We start from the raw sequence: 19,095 nt of genomic DNA, 5'->3' as shown, positions 1-19,095 counted from the left end.
TTACTAATTTAATTTCCCCAAGGCAGAATGACAGTTTCCATCATTTTCATCCCAAATATTCATTCAAGAAAGTTTAAATTGACTTTTCACGCCCAACCTTTGTCCTTTTTACATACATTTTTAAGACAAAAGAATTCTTATAAATACTTGACTTTTCTAAACAGGTAACTCCTAGAGCTCCCTATATGAGGGTTAACTACATAAAAAGTTGTACATTTCTGATCTGCCACTATACTGAGGAAAGCTACCTAATTTTTCCATAATAAGGATAACACATAAGTTCCAATATACCCCCATCTTATAATTTTCATCACCCCTCTTTCTATACTCAAATGATCATTTAAAAAAAGATCATAAATTGCAAGTCTCTTCCCATACCCATAAGATCTGTTAATTTTTTTCTAGTTAATTTTTAATGACATTTTAAAAAAGAAATGCAACCCCAATCCAAAAAGGCAACAGTTAAATCATTGTGATCTCTTTAAAAACAAGTAACATTATTTTAATAAAGAATATATAATCACATTTTTATTTTAAACTGTATGACTCCACAGTAAATATATTATATACCATGACAAGTGGAATTTATTCCTAAAACTAAGGAGAGCATAACATACAAAAATTTATGTAATACGCCACATCAACAAAATGAAGGAAAAACTCACATGATCATCTCAGCTAACACATAAAAAGTGTTTTACAAAATTCAACATCCTTTCATGATAAAAAACACTCAAATAAACAGGAATAGAAGGAAACTACCTCAACATAATAAAGCCATATATGAAAAGCTCACAGCAAACAACATACACAATGGTGAAAGACTAAAAGCTTTTCCTGTAAGATCAGGAACAAGGTAAGAATGCTCGCTTTCATCACTTCTATTGGCTACAGCACTGAAAGCTGAAGTGAGAGCAATTACGAAAAAGAATACAAGGCATTCAAACTGAAAAAGATAAAATAAAATAATCTCTGCTTGCAGATAATGCGGTCTTCTATGTAGAAAACCCTACAGACTCCACCAAAACAACTGTTAGAAGTAATAAATGAATTCAGCAAAAAAATACAAAGACTAAAGTCAGTTGCATTTCTATACGCAAACAATGAGCAAACTGAAAAGAAAATTAGAAAAATAACTTAATTGACAATAGCATAAAAAAGAACAAAATACTTAGGAAATAACTTAACCAAGGAAGTGAAAGGCTTGTACAATGAAAACAATAAAACATTGCTGAAAGAAATTAAAGAAGACATAAATAAATGGAAACAAATATCACGCTAATATTCTAAAAGACTTAATATTGCTAAAATGTCAATACTACCCAAAGCAATCTACAAAGCCTATGCAATGCTTATCAAAATCCCAAAGAATTTTGCACAAAGAGAGAAAAAAGTATCCTAAAATTCTCACAGACTCTCAAGAGACCTCAACTAGCCAAGAAAATCTTGGAAAAGAACAGAAAAACTAGAGGATTCACCCTTCCTGATTTCAAATTTTCACTGGAATGCTATAGTAATCAAAACAGTGCAGCACTGTCATAAAGACAGACACACAGACTAGTGAAAAACAGCTTAGAAATAAACTCGCACATATATGCTCAAATGATTTTTGATAAGGGTGTTAAGACCATTCAGTGGGGAAAAAGTAAGTCTTTTGAACAAATGAGTGCTGAGGAAACTGGTCCACACACCTAATGACATTTACAAAAATTAACTGAAAATGGATCAAGAACCTAAATGTAAGACTTAAATAATAAAACTCTTAGAAGAAACAAAGCACTAAAGCATCAGGACATTGAATTTCACAATGATTTCTTGGACAGGCGGACACCAAAGGCACATGTAAAAAAGAAATTAAAAAACAAACTTGACTTCATGAAAATTAAAAATTTTGTGCACAAGATACTATGCATAGAATAAAAAGGAAACCCACAGAATAGGATAAAATACTTGCAAATCCTATATCTGATAAGAAATTGATGCAGACTTCCAAAGAATAGCAAGGAGAGATAAGAAAGCCTTCTTCAGCGATCAATGCAAAGAAATAGAGGAAAACAACAGAACGGGAAAGACTAGAGATCTCTTCAAGAAAATTAGAGATACCAAGGGAACATTTCATGCAAAGATGGGCTCGATAAAGGACAGAAATGGTATGGACCTAACAGAAGCAGAAGATATTAAGAAGAGATGGCAAGAATACACAGAAGAACGGTACAAAAAAGATCTTCACGACCCAGATAATCACGATGGTGTGATCACTCACCTAGAGCCAGACATCCTGGAATGTGAAGTCAAGTGGGCCTTAGAAAGCATCACTACGAACAAAGCTAGCAGAGGCGATGGAATTCCAGTTGAGCTATTTCAAATCCTGAAAGATGATACTGTGAAAATGGTGCACTCAATATGCCAGCAAATTTGGAAAACTCAGCAGTGGCCACAGGACTGGAAAAGGTCAGTTTTCATTCCAATCCCAAAGAAAGGCAATGCCAAAGAATGCTCAAACTACCGCACAATTAATGCTCAAAATTCTCCAAGCCAGGCTTCAGCAATACGTGAACTGTGAACTTCCAGATGTTCAAGCTGGTTTTAGAAAAGGCAGAGGAACCAGAGATCAAATTGCCAACATCTGCTGGATCATGGAAAAAGCAAGAGAGTTTCAGAAAAACATCTATTTCTGCTTGATTGACTATGCCAAAGCCTTTGACTGTGTGGATCACAATAAACTGTGGAAAATTCTGAAAGAGATGGGAATACCAGACCACCTGACCTGCCTCTTGAGAAACCTATAGTCAGGTCAGAAAGCAACAGTTAGAACTGGACATGGAACAACAGACTGGTTCCAAATAGGAAAAGGAGCATGTCAAGGCCGTATATTGTCACCCTGCTTATTTAACAGAGTACATCATGAGAAACACTGGACTGGAAGAAACACAAGGTGGAATCAAGATTGCCGGGAGAAATATCAATAATCTCAGATATGCAGATGACATCACCCTTATGGCAGAAAGTGAAGAGGAACTAAAAAGCTTCTTGATGAAAGTGAAAGAGGAGAGTGAAAAAGTTGGCTTAAAGCTCAACATTTAGAAAATTAAGATCATGGCACCCGGTCCCATCACTTCATGGGAAATAGATGGGGAAACAGTGGAAACAGTGGCAGACTTTATTTTGGGGGGCTCCAAAATCACTGCAGATGGTGATTGCAGCCATGAAATTAAAAGATGCTTATTCCTTGGAAGAAAAGTTATGAGCAACCTAGATAGCATATTCAAAAGCAGAGACATTACTTTGCCAACTAAGGTCCATCTAGTCAAGGCTATGGTTTTTCCTGTGGTCATGTACGGATGTGAGAGACGGACTGTGATGAAAGCTGAGCTTCGAAGAATTGATGCTTTTGAACTGTGTTGTTGGAGAAGACTCTTGAGAGTCCCTTGGACTGCAAGGAGATCCAACCAGTCCATTCTGAAGGAGATCAGCCCTGGGATTTCTTTGGAAGGAATGATACTAAAGCTGAAACTCTAGTACTTTGGCCACCTCATGCGAAGAGTTGACTCATTGGAAAAGACTTTGATGCTGGGAGGGATTGGGGGCAGGAGAAGAAGGGGACGACCGAGGATGAGATGGCTGGATGGTATCACTGACTCGATGCACGTGAGTCTGGGTAAACTCTGGGAGTTGGTGATGGACAGGGAGGCCTGGCGTGCTGTGATTCATGGGGTTGCAAAGAGTTGGACACAACTGAGCGACTGAACTGAACTGAACCCTAGAACTCAACAACAAACCAGCATGACTCAAAATTGAGAAAAGGACTTGAAACGACATTTCTCCAAAAATATATAAATTACCAACATGAAATGACATGAAAAGATGCTCAATGTCAGCAATCATTACGGCAACGCAAATGAAAACTTAAGTACAATACCACCTCATAACCATTAAGATGGTTACTTAAAAAAAAAAAAAAAGAAAGAAAGAAAATAATAAGCACTGGCAAGGATGTGAAGAAACTGGAAGCCTTGTGTACTACTGGCGGGAATATAAAATGGTGTAGCTCCTGTGGAAAACAGTAGGGTGGTTTCTCAAAAAGGTAAAAATAGAATTATCTTATGATCTAGCAATTTTGCTTCTGAGTATATACACAAAAAGAAATAAAAGCAGGGCCTTGAAGAGATCACTGTACACCTATGTTCATAGCCACACTATTCACAGTAGCTAAAACATGGAAGCAACTCAACTATATTCATCAACTGATGAGTAGATAAGCAAAATGTGATATATACACACAATGAAATACTATTAAAACTTAAAAAGGGATGAAAAATCTGCAATATGCTACAAATGGATGCACCTTGAGCACATTACACTAAGTGAAATGAGTCAGTCATAGAAAGAAACTTACTGTATAATTCCCCTCATATAAAGTACTTAGAGTGGCCAAAATCATAAAGATGAAAGCATCGTGCTGGTTGCCAGGGACTGGGGGAGCAGAGAATAGAGAGTTATTGTTTAATGGGTATAGAGCTTCAGTTTTACAAGATGAAAAGTTATGAGGATGGATGGTGGTGACGGCTACATAACAATGTGAATATACTTAACACCACTGAGCTGTAGATTTTAAAATGGTTAAGGTAAATTTTATGTGCATTTTATCACAGGATTAAAAAAGAAGAAAGCGCAACTGCAATAATCACCAAAAACTAGAAACTCCCCACATGTCCATCATATGGTGAATGGATAAACTAACTGTATATGTATATAGATAGATAGATAGATAGATAGATAGATAGATAGATAGATAGTATTAGTCGCTCATCATGTCTGACTCTTTGCCACCCCATGGACCCCAGGCTCCTATGTCCACGGAATTCTCCAGGCAAGAATACTGGAGTAGAAACCCATTCCGCTCTCCAGGGGACCTTCCAGACTCAGGGTCTAAATCCAGGTCTCCTACCCCGCAGGAGGATTCTTTACTGTCAGAGCCACCAGGGAACTAACTGCAGTATATCCATACAATAGGACACTACTCAGTGACAAAAAAGAATGAACTACTGGTACACACAACATGGATAAATCCAAATGCATTGTGCTAAATGAAAGAAGCTAGATTTTAAAAGCTACACATTAAATGATTTCACTTAAATGGTATACTGGAAAAAGTAAACTACAGGGACAAAAAAACAGATCTGTGGTTGCTAGAGATTGAGATGGAGAGAGGGGTTGACTACAAAAAGGCAACAAGAGTGAATTTAGAAGATTATGGTAATGAACATATATTTGTCAAAATTAACAGACTTAACAAAAAATTAAAAAATAAAAATGTGAATGTATAACTGAAATATGAATGAAAATGAAATCTTTCAAAATAAGCTACTAAAAGTTTCAAACTATTTCAAGATGAGTAGTTTATTTTCAGCACTAAAGATGCCACATGATGAAAAGGTACAGTATACAATATTCACCCACAACTTACCCAGCACCTTAAAGTAAAAAACTATTAAATAGGAAATAAAACATTTTTCATTTTATGCACTGCAAATTGTACATAATAGGTAGTGTGGTAGGTACATAATTCAGTAAGAGTTTAAACTGACTTGGCCTTTCTACTTCACTGGTGTATACATATGTAACAAAATATAAAATTATCCATTTCTAAAAATATTAACATATAATTGGAAAAGAGAAGTACTGTCCACAAAATCTACTAACCTGAATTTGTTCAGTTAATCAATAACTGCAATAGAACTCTTTATCAAAACTGGAAACACCATCAGGGTCATTGGTGCTCTCTTAGAAAAAGCAGCAACCTGGAACAAAAAATATACATATATAATATGAACCTCAGTCAAACTTCAGTTACCATTATGTGCTTTCTAAACTCCCCTTTTTTTCCCTTATGTAGCTTTTATATACTTTTCTAAAGTTCCCTTTTATATACTTTTCTAAAGTCCCCTTTTTTCCCCTTATGTAGCTACTCATAACATGTAAAAATTTTGCATATTCACTTATTCTTCAGGCCACACCTTTCAATATGCCTCAGATACGCAGATGACACCACCCTTATGGCAGAAAGTGACAAGGAACTAAAGAGTCTCTTGATGAAGGTGAAAGAGAAGAGTGAAAACGCTGGCTTAAAACTCAACATTCAAAAAACTAAGCTCATGGCATCTGGTTCCATCAGTTCATGGCAAATCAATGGGGAAACAATAGAAGCAGAGACAGACTTTATTTTCTTGGCTTCCAAAATCACTGTGGACGGTGACTGCAGCTGTGAAATTAAAAGATGCTTGCTCCTTAGAAAAAAAAGTATGACAAACCTAGACAGCGTATTAAAAAGCAGAGTGATTACTTTCCTGACCAAAGTCCGTATAGTCAAAGCTATGGTTTTTCCAGTAGTCACATATGGGTGTAAGAGTTGGACCATAAAGAAGGCTGAGCACCAAAGAATTGATGCTTTTGAACTGTGATGTTGAAGAAGACTCTTGAGAGTCCTTTGGACTGCAAGGAGATCAAACTGGTCAATCCTAAAGGAAATCAACCCTGAAGACTCATTGGAAGGACTGATGCTGAAGCTGAAGCTCCAATACCCTGGCCACCTGATGCAAAGAGCCAACTCACTGGAAAAGACCCTGAGGCTGGCAAAGATTGAAGGCAGGAGGAGAAAGGGACAGCAGAGCACGAAATGGTTCAGATGGCATCACCAACTCAATGGACAGGAGTCTGAGCAAACTCCAGGAGAAGGTAAAGGACAGGGAAACCTGGTGTGCTGCAGTCCATGGGGTCGCAGTTGGACATGACTGAGCGACTGAACAATACCAACAATGCCTTTCAAATCCCACTAAGAAACAGCCTTTCATTTTGCAAATTATATTCAAACATAGTAACACTCAGTGTCTTAATTTGCTTCATAGTTCATCTTAAAATAAATCTGCACCTATAAAACTACTTTGTGAACACAAAATTCTTAATTTTGTCTACATCTTAACACAAGGTCAATCAGAAACATCTCTTTCCAGATCAAAGTTTGAAATCATCTACATCCCTATACCTCAGTTAGCTCTACAATCTCATTTCTGACTATATTCCACACAAACTTTGATTCAAGTCAATTTAATTTGCTTGTTTTCCACAGAACAATTCTGTCATTCTCAGCTGTCACCAGGCAACACAGCATTCCTTCTTTTTAAAAGAAGGATTTTTCCTCCCTTATCCTCTTTGTTAATCAATGCATATTCATCAGCTTTCTCAAAATGCAGCTCCTCATTCCTGCCTGAGAGCAGATAAAATCATTCTGTACTCCATTCATCTCTGCAAGAATATTTTGTTTCCTTTGATATGTGCCATCCCATATAGTCTTCTGGTTAGCAACACTATCTCCTACTTCTTTCGTCACCTAGTCCCCATTATCTAGTAACATGTTTGACACACAGCACTATGATTGACCGGCAAGTGAAATGGTCTTAATGAAGATTCACACATCATATGCTGTTCACTGAGTGTGTACATATGTGCAGCTCACCAAGTAGAAAAAACCAAGAATAACATAAAGACACAAAACACTCCATGGAAACATGTCTTTCTGCCAGTTAATTTACTGTCGTTACAACATGAGATTATTTTCAAATTGTCAGATGTAGTCTTTCTCCAATGACAGCAAAGCCTATTGAAACCAATTTCTGATGATTAGAAATAATACAGAAAAATCATTACCAGTTCCATCTCCCCAAAAGTAATCCAACTATGTCCATTCTAAATTCCAAGAGTCAAAAATTTATTCTGAGACACAAGAGCCTATAAAAACATTTAATAAATAATTCTAAACCAAAAGCAAGCACATTTGTATATTGTCTTAAGGTAAAAAAATCTGTCAGCAATGCAGGAAACCCGGGTTCGATCCCTGGGTCAGGAACATGCCCTGGAGAAGAAAACGGCAACCCACTCCAGTATTCTTGCCTGGGAAATCCCATGGACAGATGGGCCTGCCAGGGTACATTCCATGGAGTCCAAAGACTCAGATACAACTGAGCGACTAAAACTTTACAATTTCCATTATCTTTTCTGAAAATTCTCATTGAAAAGGACAAACCACTCCCAAGTCAACTACCCCCAGGGCCCATAAACTGACAATTCTTAAATGGCCGTTAACTACAAAATCAGTCAAGGCTCATCATGATTCCTTCACAAAACTTCACCAACCTCCCACAATAATTCAGTATTATGGGATTTATACTTCATCATGAAGTAACTGGTACCAGATTTCTCTTTAGTCAGTAAACAACTGCAAAACTAGGCAAAATAGATGACAGGACAGTTTCCAGACACTGGACAACAATTAGTGTAGATCTGTATTCTCTAAGAGATGAAAACAAGCTAGATAAGCCTACATACACCTTGACTTTCTGCTAAGAGACATGTTACAGACACTACTGCAGGCAGGGAGATCCAAAGTAGAGCACAGCAGGGTCACCAACATGAAAAGACAAACATCAGATGAGCGAAGGGATATATGGCAATTATTACTGGAATACTATACCAGAGAGGAGGGAGTAATGAAGAAAATAGTCTCAGACATCTTCTCTTGAGTCTTTGGCTTCATGCTAATTTGCACATACTTAGGATTAAAACTCCTGGTGGGCTATGATCTATAGGGTCGCAAAAAGTCAGACACGACTGAAGTGACTTAGCATGCACCCACACAGGGTAAAACTCCATAAGGCAAAGGTGAGGGGGGTAGGGAATCTGCTGGGGAGCTAAGAAAAATGACCAGTTCATTCAGAGCTAGGGACATGTGAGTTGTACCTAACCAGAGGAGAGCAACCTTGCATACTCTGGACAATAAGCAGAGGCCTCAGCAGGGCTGAATTAGTCCCAGAATAAAGATTAATCGATGATGATGCCAGCAGAGCTTAAAAACAAACCCTGAAGGAACAACCTGATCCTCAACTTAACATCTGTAAACAGATGGTGAGCTAAATGGAAAACCTCATAATTCACAGGGCATCAGGTAAAGTATTCAGAAAGGTTCTGCCTCAGGAATACAGCAGAATTATACTAAATGGTCCAAACAGGAATACCTTAAAGGATTAAATACTTCCCAAGTAACTTAAATACATTCTAGGAAAAGCTTCAAGAACATGTAGAGGAATACAAAAATATCCAGCACCCAACAAAGCATAATTTACAATGTCTTCTGTTACATACCTAACAAGCATTCACTAATTTGCCAAGAGGTTTCAAGAAAAAAAGACAAGAAAATAAGAGACAAATGAGGAGAAGTATCAATGAAAACCAACCCAGAAAGGACACAGTTTTTATAAAACCAGGAAACTAGGATTAAAAGTTATTATAAATGTATTCTATATGCTGTGAAGCTAGAGAAAAGACTTGAGTGCAATTTCAGTTAAAAACACAGAAAAAAGACCCAAATCGAACATCTAAAAATGAAAGCTAGAATGTTAGAGATGCTCTAGCTGACACTCGGTGAATCAGGCCCTATTCCTAACGTGTGTGAGCTGAGTACTGGATTCCTTCTGGGTGGTTTAGTTTCCTCACAGGCATGTACTGATCAGTACTCAGCTGATTTACTGGAAGGGACTTCTGCGGATCTGTAACATTCTCTTGCCACCCTCTCCTCTCTGGTACTCTGCCCCGTGAGCTCTAGCTGCCTCAGCTTCTCAGGCTCCGAGCACCGTCTCCTCAATTCAGGCCGTTCTCTAGCCTTCTCTGGGGTTCTACTGCTCTACTATTCCATGCCTAAAAACACTCCCCAGGCTAGACCAAGCATAGGTCTCGGCTGTTTCCTGTCTCTCAGGGATCAATGTCTTGGGTTGCCTGATGGCAAATGCCTCAAGAACTGCTGTTTCATGTTTTTTGCCTAGTTATTTCAAGTAAAAGGATACCAATCCCTGTCACTCCAACTTGGCTGGAAGCATTATTTTAATTATTTTAAAGGAAAGTGAAAGTGAAGTCGTTCAGTCGTGTCCGACTCTCTGCGACCCGTGGACTGTAGCCCACCAGGCTCCTCCATCCATGGGATTCTCCAGACAAGAATACTGGAGTGGGTTGCCATTTCCTTCTCCAGGGGATCTTCCCGACCCAGGGATCGAACCCAGGTTTCCCGCATTGCAGGCAGACGTTTTAACCTCTGAGCCACCAGGGAAGCCCGAACTATGAATTAATCTAACTTTGTGATTGCACTGAAAGCTGAAATTTTCCAAAAATTAGATGTATTCAGTTAACACCACTCACCATGTTAATAAGTTATCCTTAACCATATAATAAATGCAGACTATGTGGTTGAATTTCAGAACAGTAACCATAAAAGTGAAATAGGCAATTAGCACACATACAATATTAAGAGAGAATACACAAAGAGGTGGAAAGTAAGCCCCAAAGGAGAAAAACATACTATGTTGTCTCTCTTTTCCTGTAGCATTAATACATACATCAATGAATCTGGTATAACAAGGGAAGTTGCTGCTTCCAACATACATGTTATGCTGGCAAACAGACATCAGTAAGTAGGTAAAATAAGCACCCAGAAGCTCAGGCCGCCGCGACAATCAGCTGCCCCACCAGAGATAAGGAACATCTGGGTTTGGAGTCTTCAAATGGGAATAGTTTAACCTTTCCCCGGGCGGCTGAGAGTAGTTCACGGCAAATCTTTTGATTATAGCATGGAGTATGGAAAACAAAAACTTCAGCTACTGCTTTGGTTTCATCAGAAATTCTACAGGCATGTGTCTTATAAGCAGTATATGGCAGAATTTTAAGCCAATCTGAGAGTCTCTGTTTTTCAGAAGAAATTCCAAGTGTTATTTTTGACTACTTCTTACTACTGAATGTCCTGTTGGTGAAACTGAAGGTCTTTTGCTCAGAAGGAATAAATCAAGGAGATTAAATGGAGCCCCTAGGGTTGTGCGGTGTCTAGCAGCCAGAACCTGAGGCTCATGGGCTGCTGAGTGGCTGTAAAGGGCCCCAGTGCTCCACCCTTCCGGGCAGGATGTCACTGAGATCCCTCCAATGGAGCCTCCTGCTGCTGTTGCTCTTCCGTTTCCTGGTGATGTAGCACCTCAGTCTGCATCACCACCACGTGACAGTGTGTGAATCAGATGTACTTCTATGAGTCCATTTACAGACAAGACTTTCACTTCACACTTCAAGAGCATTCAAACTATTCTCATCAAAACTCATTGCTTGTCATCCTAGTGATTTTGCACCCCTCGGATGAGAAGGTCAGACAGGCCATTAGAGTCATTTGGGGTGAAAAGAAGTCTTGGTGGGGATACAAGGTTCTTACATTTTTCTTACTGGCCAACAGGCTGAAAGTGAAGACGAAGTGTTAGCATTATCTTTAAAGGATAAACACCTCCGTTCTGGCAATATAATACAAGAGTTTTTATAGTCACATACAATAACCTGGGGCTTCCCATGTGGCTCAGTGGTAAAGAGTCTACCTGCCAAGCAGGAGATGTGGGTTCAATCCCTGGGTCAGGAAGATCCCCTGGAGAAGGAAATGGCAGGCTACAGTTCATGGGGTAGCAGAGTCAGACACAACTTGGCAACTAAATGACAACAATAACCTGATCTTGAAGATGATTATGGCATTTAGGTGGATAACTGAGTTTTGCCCCAATGCTAGGTACATCATGAAGACAGACACTGATGTTTTCATCAATACTGGCAAGTTAGTGTATTATCTTTTAAATTTAAGCCACTCAGAGAAGTTTTTCACAGGTTATCTTCTAATTTATATTTATCCCTATAAAAGATTTTACCAAAAAGCCCACATTTCATACTCGGAGTATACCTTCAGTGGTAAAGAATCCACCTGCCAATGCAGGAGACATAAGAGACATAAAATCCCTGGGTCAGAAAGATCCCCTGGAGGAGGACATGGCAACCCACTCCAGTAATCTTGCCTGGAGAATCCCATGGACAGAGGAGCCTGGCGGGCTACAGTCTATAGGGTCACAAAGAGTCAGATACGACTGAAGTGACTCAGCATGTGTACCTTCAAGATGTTTCCCCCCAAATGCAGTGGACTGGGTTATATAAGGTTCAGAGGTTTGGTGCCGATACAATTTGTAAAATGACAAGGCACATAAAATCCATCAGGTCTGAAGATATTTATGTTTGGATCTGTTTGAATTTATTAAAAGTGGACATTCTATTCCAGAAAACACCAATCTTTTCTTTTTATATAGGAATCACTTGGATGTCTGTCAACTCAGATGCGTGACTGAAGCCCATGACTTTTCTTCCAAGGAAAGTATCGCATTTTGGCAGGTATGCTACAGAACACCACATGCCATTATTAATCTGACATTCTACCCAACACCTAGAGAAGGAAGGGATACTTTGTGGAAAGTGTTGAAGTAAGGACCATTAAATCTCCAATGGAAAACTCATGGGCCAGTCATTGTGTTGGACATGGAACAGAAATTCACGAAGAGCCCATAGACTGAAGATGGGAGGGTTGCACTTGACCTATGGTTTATACTGACAAGTATCAAGTAGGGCCTTTTAAAGATGATATTCAGAGGAATTAAGCATCATAGCTCAATCAGGAAAGAATCTGCCTGCAATACAAGAGACCGAAGTTCGATTCCAGGGTCAGGAAGATCCCCTGGAGAAGGAAATGGCAACCCACTCTAGTATTCTTGCCAGAGAAATCCCATGGGCAGAGGAGACTGCTGGGCTACAGTCCCTGGGATCACAAGAGTTGGACACGATTTAGTGACTAAATCATCACCACCACCAAGAAGGATGCAATGTTTTTGTTAATAAAACTAATAGGACCAAATAATTTGAGGACATCATTCTATGGACTAGAACTTCTTAAAAGGGTTTCATTGAATTATAAAGCTCATTTGTCCGTAACAATAAAACAGTGTGGAATATTATTTATTCACTGAACAATCTAGTCAGTTCAGGATTTTGTATACATCTTGCATGGATTACCAGTATTTTTAATATATAGTTCTGTGGAAAAAAACTAAAGTTATACCAAAATTTTATCTGGTTTTGGTCATTCACAAGATACTTTAAGATGCTGCAGTATTTCAAAGCTATCAATCTTCATTTAATATTAGTGTTTTGTACTTTCTGAGTGTTTCAGTGCTATGGTTGTTTCAATATTATATAAACAGACCAGTGAAAAATCACTCTTTAAATTTTTTCCAATACTTCACTGATGAGTTTATTATGAATAGCTCTATTAATATGAAGCCATTGGTCACTACTGTGTATCAGTCATCTCTTGGACTTTGATAAAAATCTCATTACGGTAAAACAGAGAAGAATTAAAGCAAGAAGATCTGAATTACTGTCTTGTTTGTAGAAATATAATCCCCTTGTTTTTAGATGTCAGCGCATCTGGCTCACTGTTCCACCTGGAAATCAGGGGTAATACAGAATGCCAGGCAGCATATTTCTTTTTGGAAAGGACTCTGACGCTAAAAAGAAAGAGAACATGATGGCCAGAAGGAATATCATGAAAGGAATGTCATATTTCAATACTTGAGGGACAGGGAAAACTAAAAGATTCAAGTGACATCATTAACTGTGCCATGTTTTTTCTCATTAACAATCATTCTAAGAATAAAAAGAGAACAAAAAAGAAAATATTTTGAACTGATAACCAGTATGAATTTGAAAAATAAAAACACTGAAAAGCCTGTTCTGTCCACTGTTTCAACAAAAGTGAATTCACTATTCTAAGACTGTTAAACTCATAATTATTGGTAAGCAATATTTCCTATAATGATCTTGAAATGTAACATTCCTTTGAAGCAAAATAAAAAACCAAGTTAGTAATAAGAAGAAGTCCTCACTACTTCCTCTCCTATTCTGAAGTTGTCTACATGGACAACATAAACTAATAATCCATGAACTTTATCTATTTTCTTACCAGTTAATAGGGCCCACATAAATTTTTATTCCTATTTTGGTCTAGGTAAATTTGTAGGTTCCATTTGACAGTAAAATGTCAATTCCCATTTTTTCTTCCTCTTCCTCCAGCCAGCCCTATATGCCAAAAATTACTGGAACAGATATTTAAGTGACTTCTGTCATCTTTAATTCATAACTTCGTTCATATAAGCTTTGTAGAATCACAAAAAATGAGAATAATATTTCTGAGAAATTAGAAATAAAAATTATATCTTTATCTATTATAGTCAATATCCTTTTAGTTATCATCCTTTCAGCTAGTCTGAAATCAGAAGACAAATTACTGAAATTTCCATTGGTTATAACACCGTCATTCCCTTTACATTCCCATGTCAAATAACTTGACTTCCTCTTTTTCAATGTGCCTTACATTAATGCCTTAACAGACCTAATAGAAGCAGAAGAGATCCAAGAAGGGATGGAAAGAATAGAACTGTACAAAAAAAAATCTTAATGACCTGGATAACCACAATGGTGTGGTCATTCACCAACAGCCAGACATTCTGGAGAATAAAGTTAAGAGGGCGTCAGGAAGTACTGCTGTCAATAAAGCTAGTAGAGGTGATGGAATTCCAGCAGAGCTATTTAAAATCCAAAAAGATGATGCTATTATATGCTGCACTCAGTATGTCAGCAAATTTGGAAAACCCAGCAGTGGCCACAGGACAGGAAAAGGTCAGTTTTCATCACAATTCCCAAGAAGGGCAGTACTAAAGAATGTTCAAGCTACCAGACAATTGCACTCCTTTCTCATGCGAGTAAGGTTATGCTCAGAATCCTTCAAGCTAGGCTTCATCATTCTGTGAATTAAGATCCTCCACATGTTCAAGCTGGGGTTTAGAAAAGGCAGAGGAATCAGAGATCAAATTGCCAACATCCACTGGATCATAGTGAAAGCAAAAGAATTCCAGAAAAACATCGACCTCTGGTGTGCTACAGTCCATTTGGTCACAAAGAGTCAGACACGACTTAGCAACTGAACAACAACAAACAAAATTTATATAACAAAACATAAATATATTCACCTTTTGACTTAGCAATTTCACTTTGGAAATATACCATGAAAAAAAAATAAAATAGTAGTATACAAACATATATGGACAAGGTTATTCCCCACATCACTGCTTTCAACTGCAAATTAATGGAAAAACCCTAAATGCAAAAAATTTTAAATTGGAGTGTGGTTGGCTAAATTATTGCAACAACACAATTAAGTAATATGTTGTTCTAGAAAGATGAAAAAGATCTTCCAAGATAAAAGAAAACAAAATAAAGGGCAGACTATTTACTGTACACAGCTTTTGAGTATGAAATAAGAAATACCCATGAATCAGAATAAAATATTTAACCAAGAAAATAATAAGACTGGTTACCAACAAGTGGTGTGTAGTGGTTTACTGTGGCTGCTGTAAAAAATTACCACCAACCTGGTGGCTTACAACAACAGAAATTTATTCTCTCATCATTCTGAAGGTCTGAAGTCTGAAGTCAGTATCACTGAACTAAAATTAAGGTGTAAATAAGGCCTCACTCATAGGAGGCTCTAGGAAGGAATCTGTTCCTTGTCTCTGACAACATCTGGTAGTTGTTAACACTCTGTGACATGAGGCTCCAACCCAGCTTCTGCCTTTATGATCACACTGCCTTCTCCTTTCCTATGTCAAATCTCTTGTCTGCTTTCCTCTTAAGAAGAATACCCAAGACTGTATTTAGGGCCCACCCAGAATAATCTGTCTCAAGAGTCTTAGTCAAATCTGCAAAAATGCTTTTTTCAGATTAACGGATTTCAGAGATTAGCACTTGAATGTCACCCATGGGACCACCTTTCAGCCTATTGGGAGTATAAGTGAAAAATGGAGTGGAAGAGATGGGCGAATGACTTTCAAACTATATAGTTCTGACTCCTGTTAGGACAGTAATCCCTATCGTTCTGAACCATATGAATGTTTCATATACTCAAAAAATAAAGAAAATCAACAAGGATACAGGAGGAATAACCCCTAAGGTGCTATACAGACAGAAAGAACTAGACATAAAAGTATTTCAAATAGTTATACTGAATATATCCACACTGAAAGATGGGTAGAGCCACTGGGAAGAACTAACTGAAGTAACTTTGGAACATGTTATTTTGCCTATATACTGTCAAGCTGAAAACAAAAAGACCACTAGCTAATTTTTACTACTAGTGTGACTGATCAACTTTGAGACTATCTTTTAAGCATACTAGAATTGATTTACTAAGTGAATGTATTGTAAATAATCAAAGTCAGCTCTATCACTGTTAGCAAAGGGAATTAGAAATGCTGAAAAAGTTATGAATCTTATGGTGCTGGACTAAAATCGAAGGTATCAACTTGAACTATATATGTAGATATACATACACATAAATAGAGAGATAAGAACATGTGAGTGTGTGTATCTCCTAACTCTATCAACTGAGGGAACTTGGAAGCAATGACACCCCATTAACAATGAATAGGACAACTAGCACCCAGACCTTTTATCTAAATCCTGTTCTCTCCCAACAGGAATTGAGACTTCTAGATAAAACAGCTCATTCCATTTCAAAGGCTGGAACAGTACAAGACAGACCAAGAGCATCTTATTCCAGAAACTAAGGAAATGTTCAAAGAAAGATGGAACTATGTCTTAAGGATACAGCAGTCAGTCTGAAGGGACCAAATCTGGGACAAGCCAAGAATCAAAATAAATGGTATCGATTTGACAGTACTAAGTAAAATGAGAATCCGTGTGTATGTACATGCTAGAATGTCAGCTAATTAAAGGAGAAATTCACCAACTGGCAACCACCATATTAATAATGGGCTTCTCCAGTGGCTCAGACAGTAAAGAATCCACCTGCAATGCAGGAGACCTGGGCTCAATCCCTGGGTCAGGAAGATCCCCTGGAGGAGGGCATAGCAACCCACTACAGTATTCTTGGGCTTTCCTGGTGGCTCAGATGATAAAGAATCCACCTGCAATGCAGAAGACCTGGGTTCAATCCCTGGGTTGGGAAGATCCCCTGGAGGAAGGCATGGCAACCCACTCCAGTTTTAATTTGGGGGCTTCCCTGTAGCTCAGCAGGTAAAGAATCCGCCTGCAATGCAGGAGACCCCAGTTTGATCCCTGGGTAGGGAAGATCCACTGTAGAAGGGAGAGGCTACCCACTCCAGTATTATTGGGCATCCCTGGTGGCTCAGCTGGTAAAGAATCCACCTGCAATGCAGGAGAAGGACTTGGAGAAGAGCATGGCAACCCACTCCAGTATTTTTGCCTGGAAAATCCCATAGACAAAGGAGCCTAGCGGGCTACAGTCAAGGGGTTTGTGAAGTGTTGGACACAACTGAACAACTCAGCAGACACAGCACACAAACTTCCTCAAAGGAATGCAACAGTACTTAATAAAAGTCTGATAAGAAACAGAATATTAACATTGTCTCAAGTATTTCCTCATAACATTCTTATTAATTACAAAGGAAAAACACAGAGTAGGGAATAAAAAATAAAACTGGCAGGTGACCAAAACTGGAATCACCAACAGTGGGACAAATCAACATCATGTGTCTCCAGATAAAACCACCTGAGAAGGACACAACCATAGCCCTGAAAAAATGTATAATCAGATTTTAAGATGAAACATTAGACAAACCCAAACCAAGAGACACTCTACAAAATAAATGGACTACATTTTTAAAAAGTCAGTGTCATAAAAGAAACTTTTCCAAATTAAAGAAAACGAAAGTAACTCATGATTCTGAATTTGATCTTGGACTGCTGCTGCTGCTGCTGCTAAGTCACATCAGTCGTGTCCGACTCTGTGCGACCCCATAGACGGCAGGCTCCCCCGTCCCTGGGATTCTCCAGGCAAGAACACTGGAGTGGGTTGCCATTTCCTTCTCCAATGCATGAAAGTGAAAAGTGAAAGTGAAGTCACTCTGTCGTGCCCGACTCTTAGCGACCCCATGGACTGTAGCCTACCAGGCTCCTCCATCCATGGGATTCTCCAGGCAAGAGTACTGGAGTGGGGTGCCACTGCCTTCTCCATTGATCTTGGACTAGAGAAAAATATTTTTTCTTGTGCTATATTATTTGGTCAGTTGGTAAAATTTAAATTCATAGACAAAGTAAATAAGACTTAACAAATATAGACAGATTAAATGAATATTATTCATTATTCATTTATTATTATTCCTCACTTATTATTCATTTACAGACAGATTGATGTCCTTTGGTTACTTCAGGAAATTGTCTTACATTTCATAAAATAAACACTGAGTTTCAGAGAATCATATTTGTGACCTTCAAATAGTTCAGAAAAAAGAATGATAGAAATAAAATGTAAAATATTAAATCTGGGAAACTAGACAAAAGGTACAGAATAATTTTTTGCTTATACTTTTATTTGCTTGTTTGTAGCTGCACTGGGTGTTTATTCTTTGCACAGGCTTTTCCCAGTTACAGTGGGTGGGGCTACCCTCTAGTTGCAGGGTGCAGGCATCTCAGTATGGTGGCTTCCTTTGTCTCAGAGCACCAGCTCTAAGGCACGGGGGCTTTAGCAGTTGTGGCTCGCGGGCCTAACTGCTCCACAGCATGTAGGATCCTCCTGGATCAGGGATCGAGACCGTGTCTCCTGCACTGGCAAACAGATTCTTTACCACTCAGCCACCAGGGAAGCCCCAGAAGAATTGTTTATACCGTTCTTGCACCATTCATTTTTGTGAGTCTGAAATTATTTTAAAAATACAAAACTTCAAAGGTCACTGACTGGGGTAATAATTTTGAAACTGGAAAACAGATATAGGGAACCTGACCCAGGACCAGCTGAAGGATGGAGAAAATTCTGCTAGAGTGTAAGGTCCAAAACTGTATAGTATATACATAACTGGAAATAGAACCATGTCTATCAGTGTCTGCCTTCTGTCTTAACTCATTCCTATATTCAACTAGTGACTGCAACACAGTGTATGCTCTAATAAATGTATTAAATGGATGAACCCATATGTAAATAACAACCAGCAAAAATAATCTGCATTAAGAAAATGAATCAAGCTATTCAGAAATAAGTCCCACAGATAAACATGAAGTTTCTAAACATATTTTAGCCACAGAATACTTTTTTCTACTAAAATCCTAAACAGAACC

At 38.3% G+C, this 19,095-nt stretch overlaps 1 long non-coding RNA gene and 1 pseudogene across 1 annotated transcript in view; one reads left to right on the top strand and one right to left on the bottom strand.

Moving 5' to 3' along the window:
• LOC128054298 (uncharacterized) overlaps nucleotides 1-5,774 on the bottom strand; it is a 101,040-nt gene extending 95,266 nt beyond the window's left edge. The window contains exon 1 of the long non-coding RNA XR_008200001.1: nucleotides 5,704-5,774. This is a non-coding gene — a long non-coding RNA (uncharacterized LOC128054298). The remainder of the gene's footprint in view (nucleotides 1-5,703) is intronic.
• Nucleotides 5,775-8,679: 2,905 nt separating this feature from the next.
• On the top strand, nucleotides 8,680-12,314 carry LOC128054831 (UDP-GalNAc:beta-1,3-N-acetylgalactosaminyltransferase 1-like; annotated as a pseudogene).
• The last annotated feature ends 6,781 nt before the right edge of the window (nucleotides 12,315-19,095 follow it).

This window comes from Budorcas taxicolor, chromosome 10, assembly GCF_023091745.1.
Source record: "Budorcas taxicolor isolate Tak-1 chromosome 10, Takin1.1, whole genome shotgun sequence".
Classification (NCBI taxonomy): domain Eukaryota; kingdom Metazoa; phylum Chordata; class Mammalia; order Artiodactyla; family Bovidae; genus Budorcas; species Budorcas taxicolor.
Note: the sequence above shows the minus strand (reverse complement) of the source record. Positions and strands in the feature narration are given on the sequence as shown.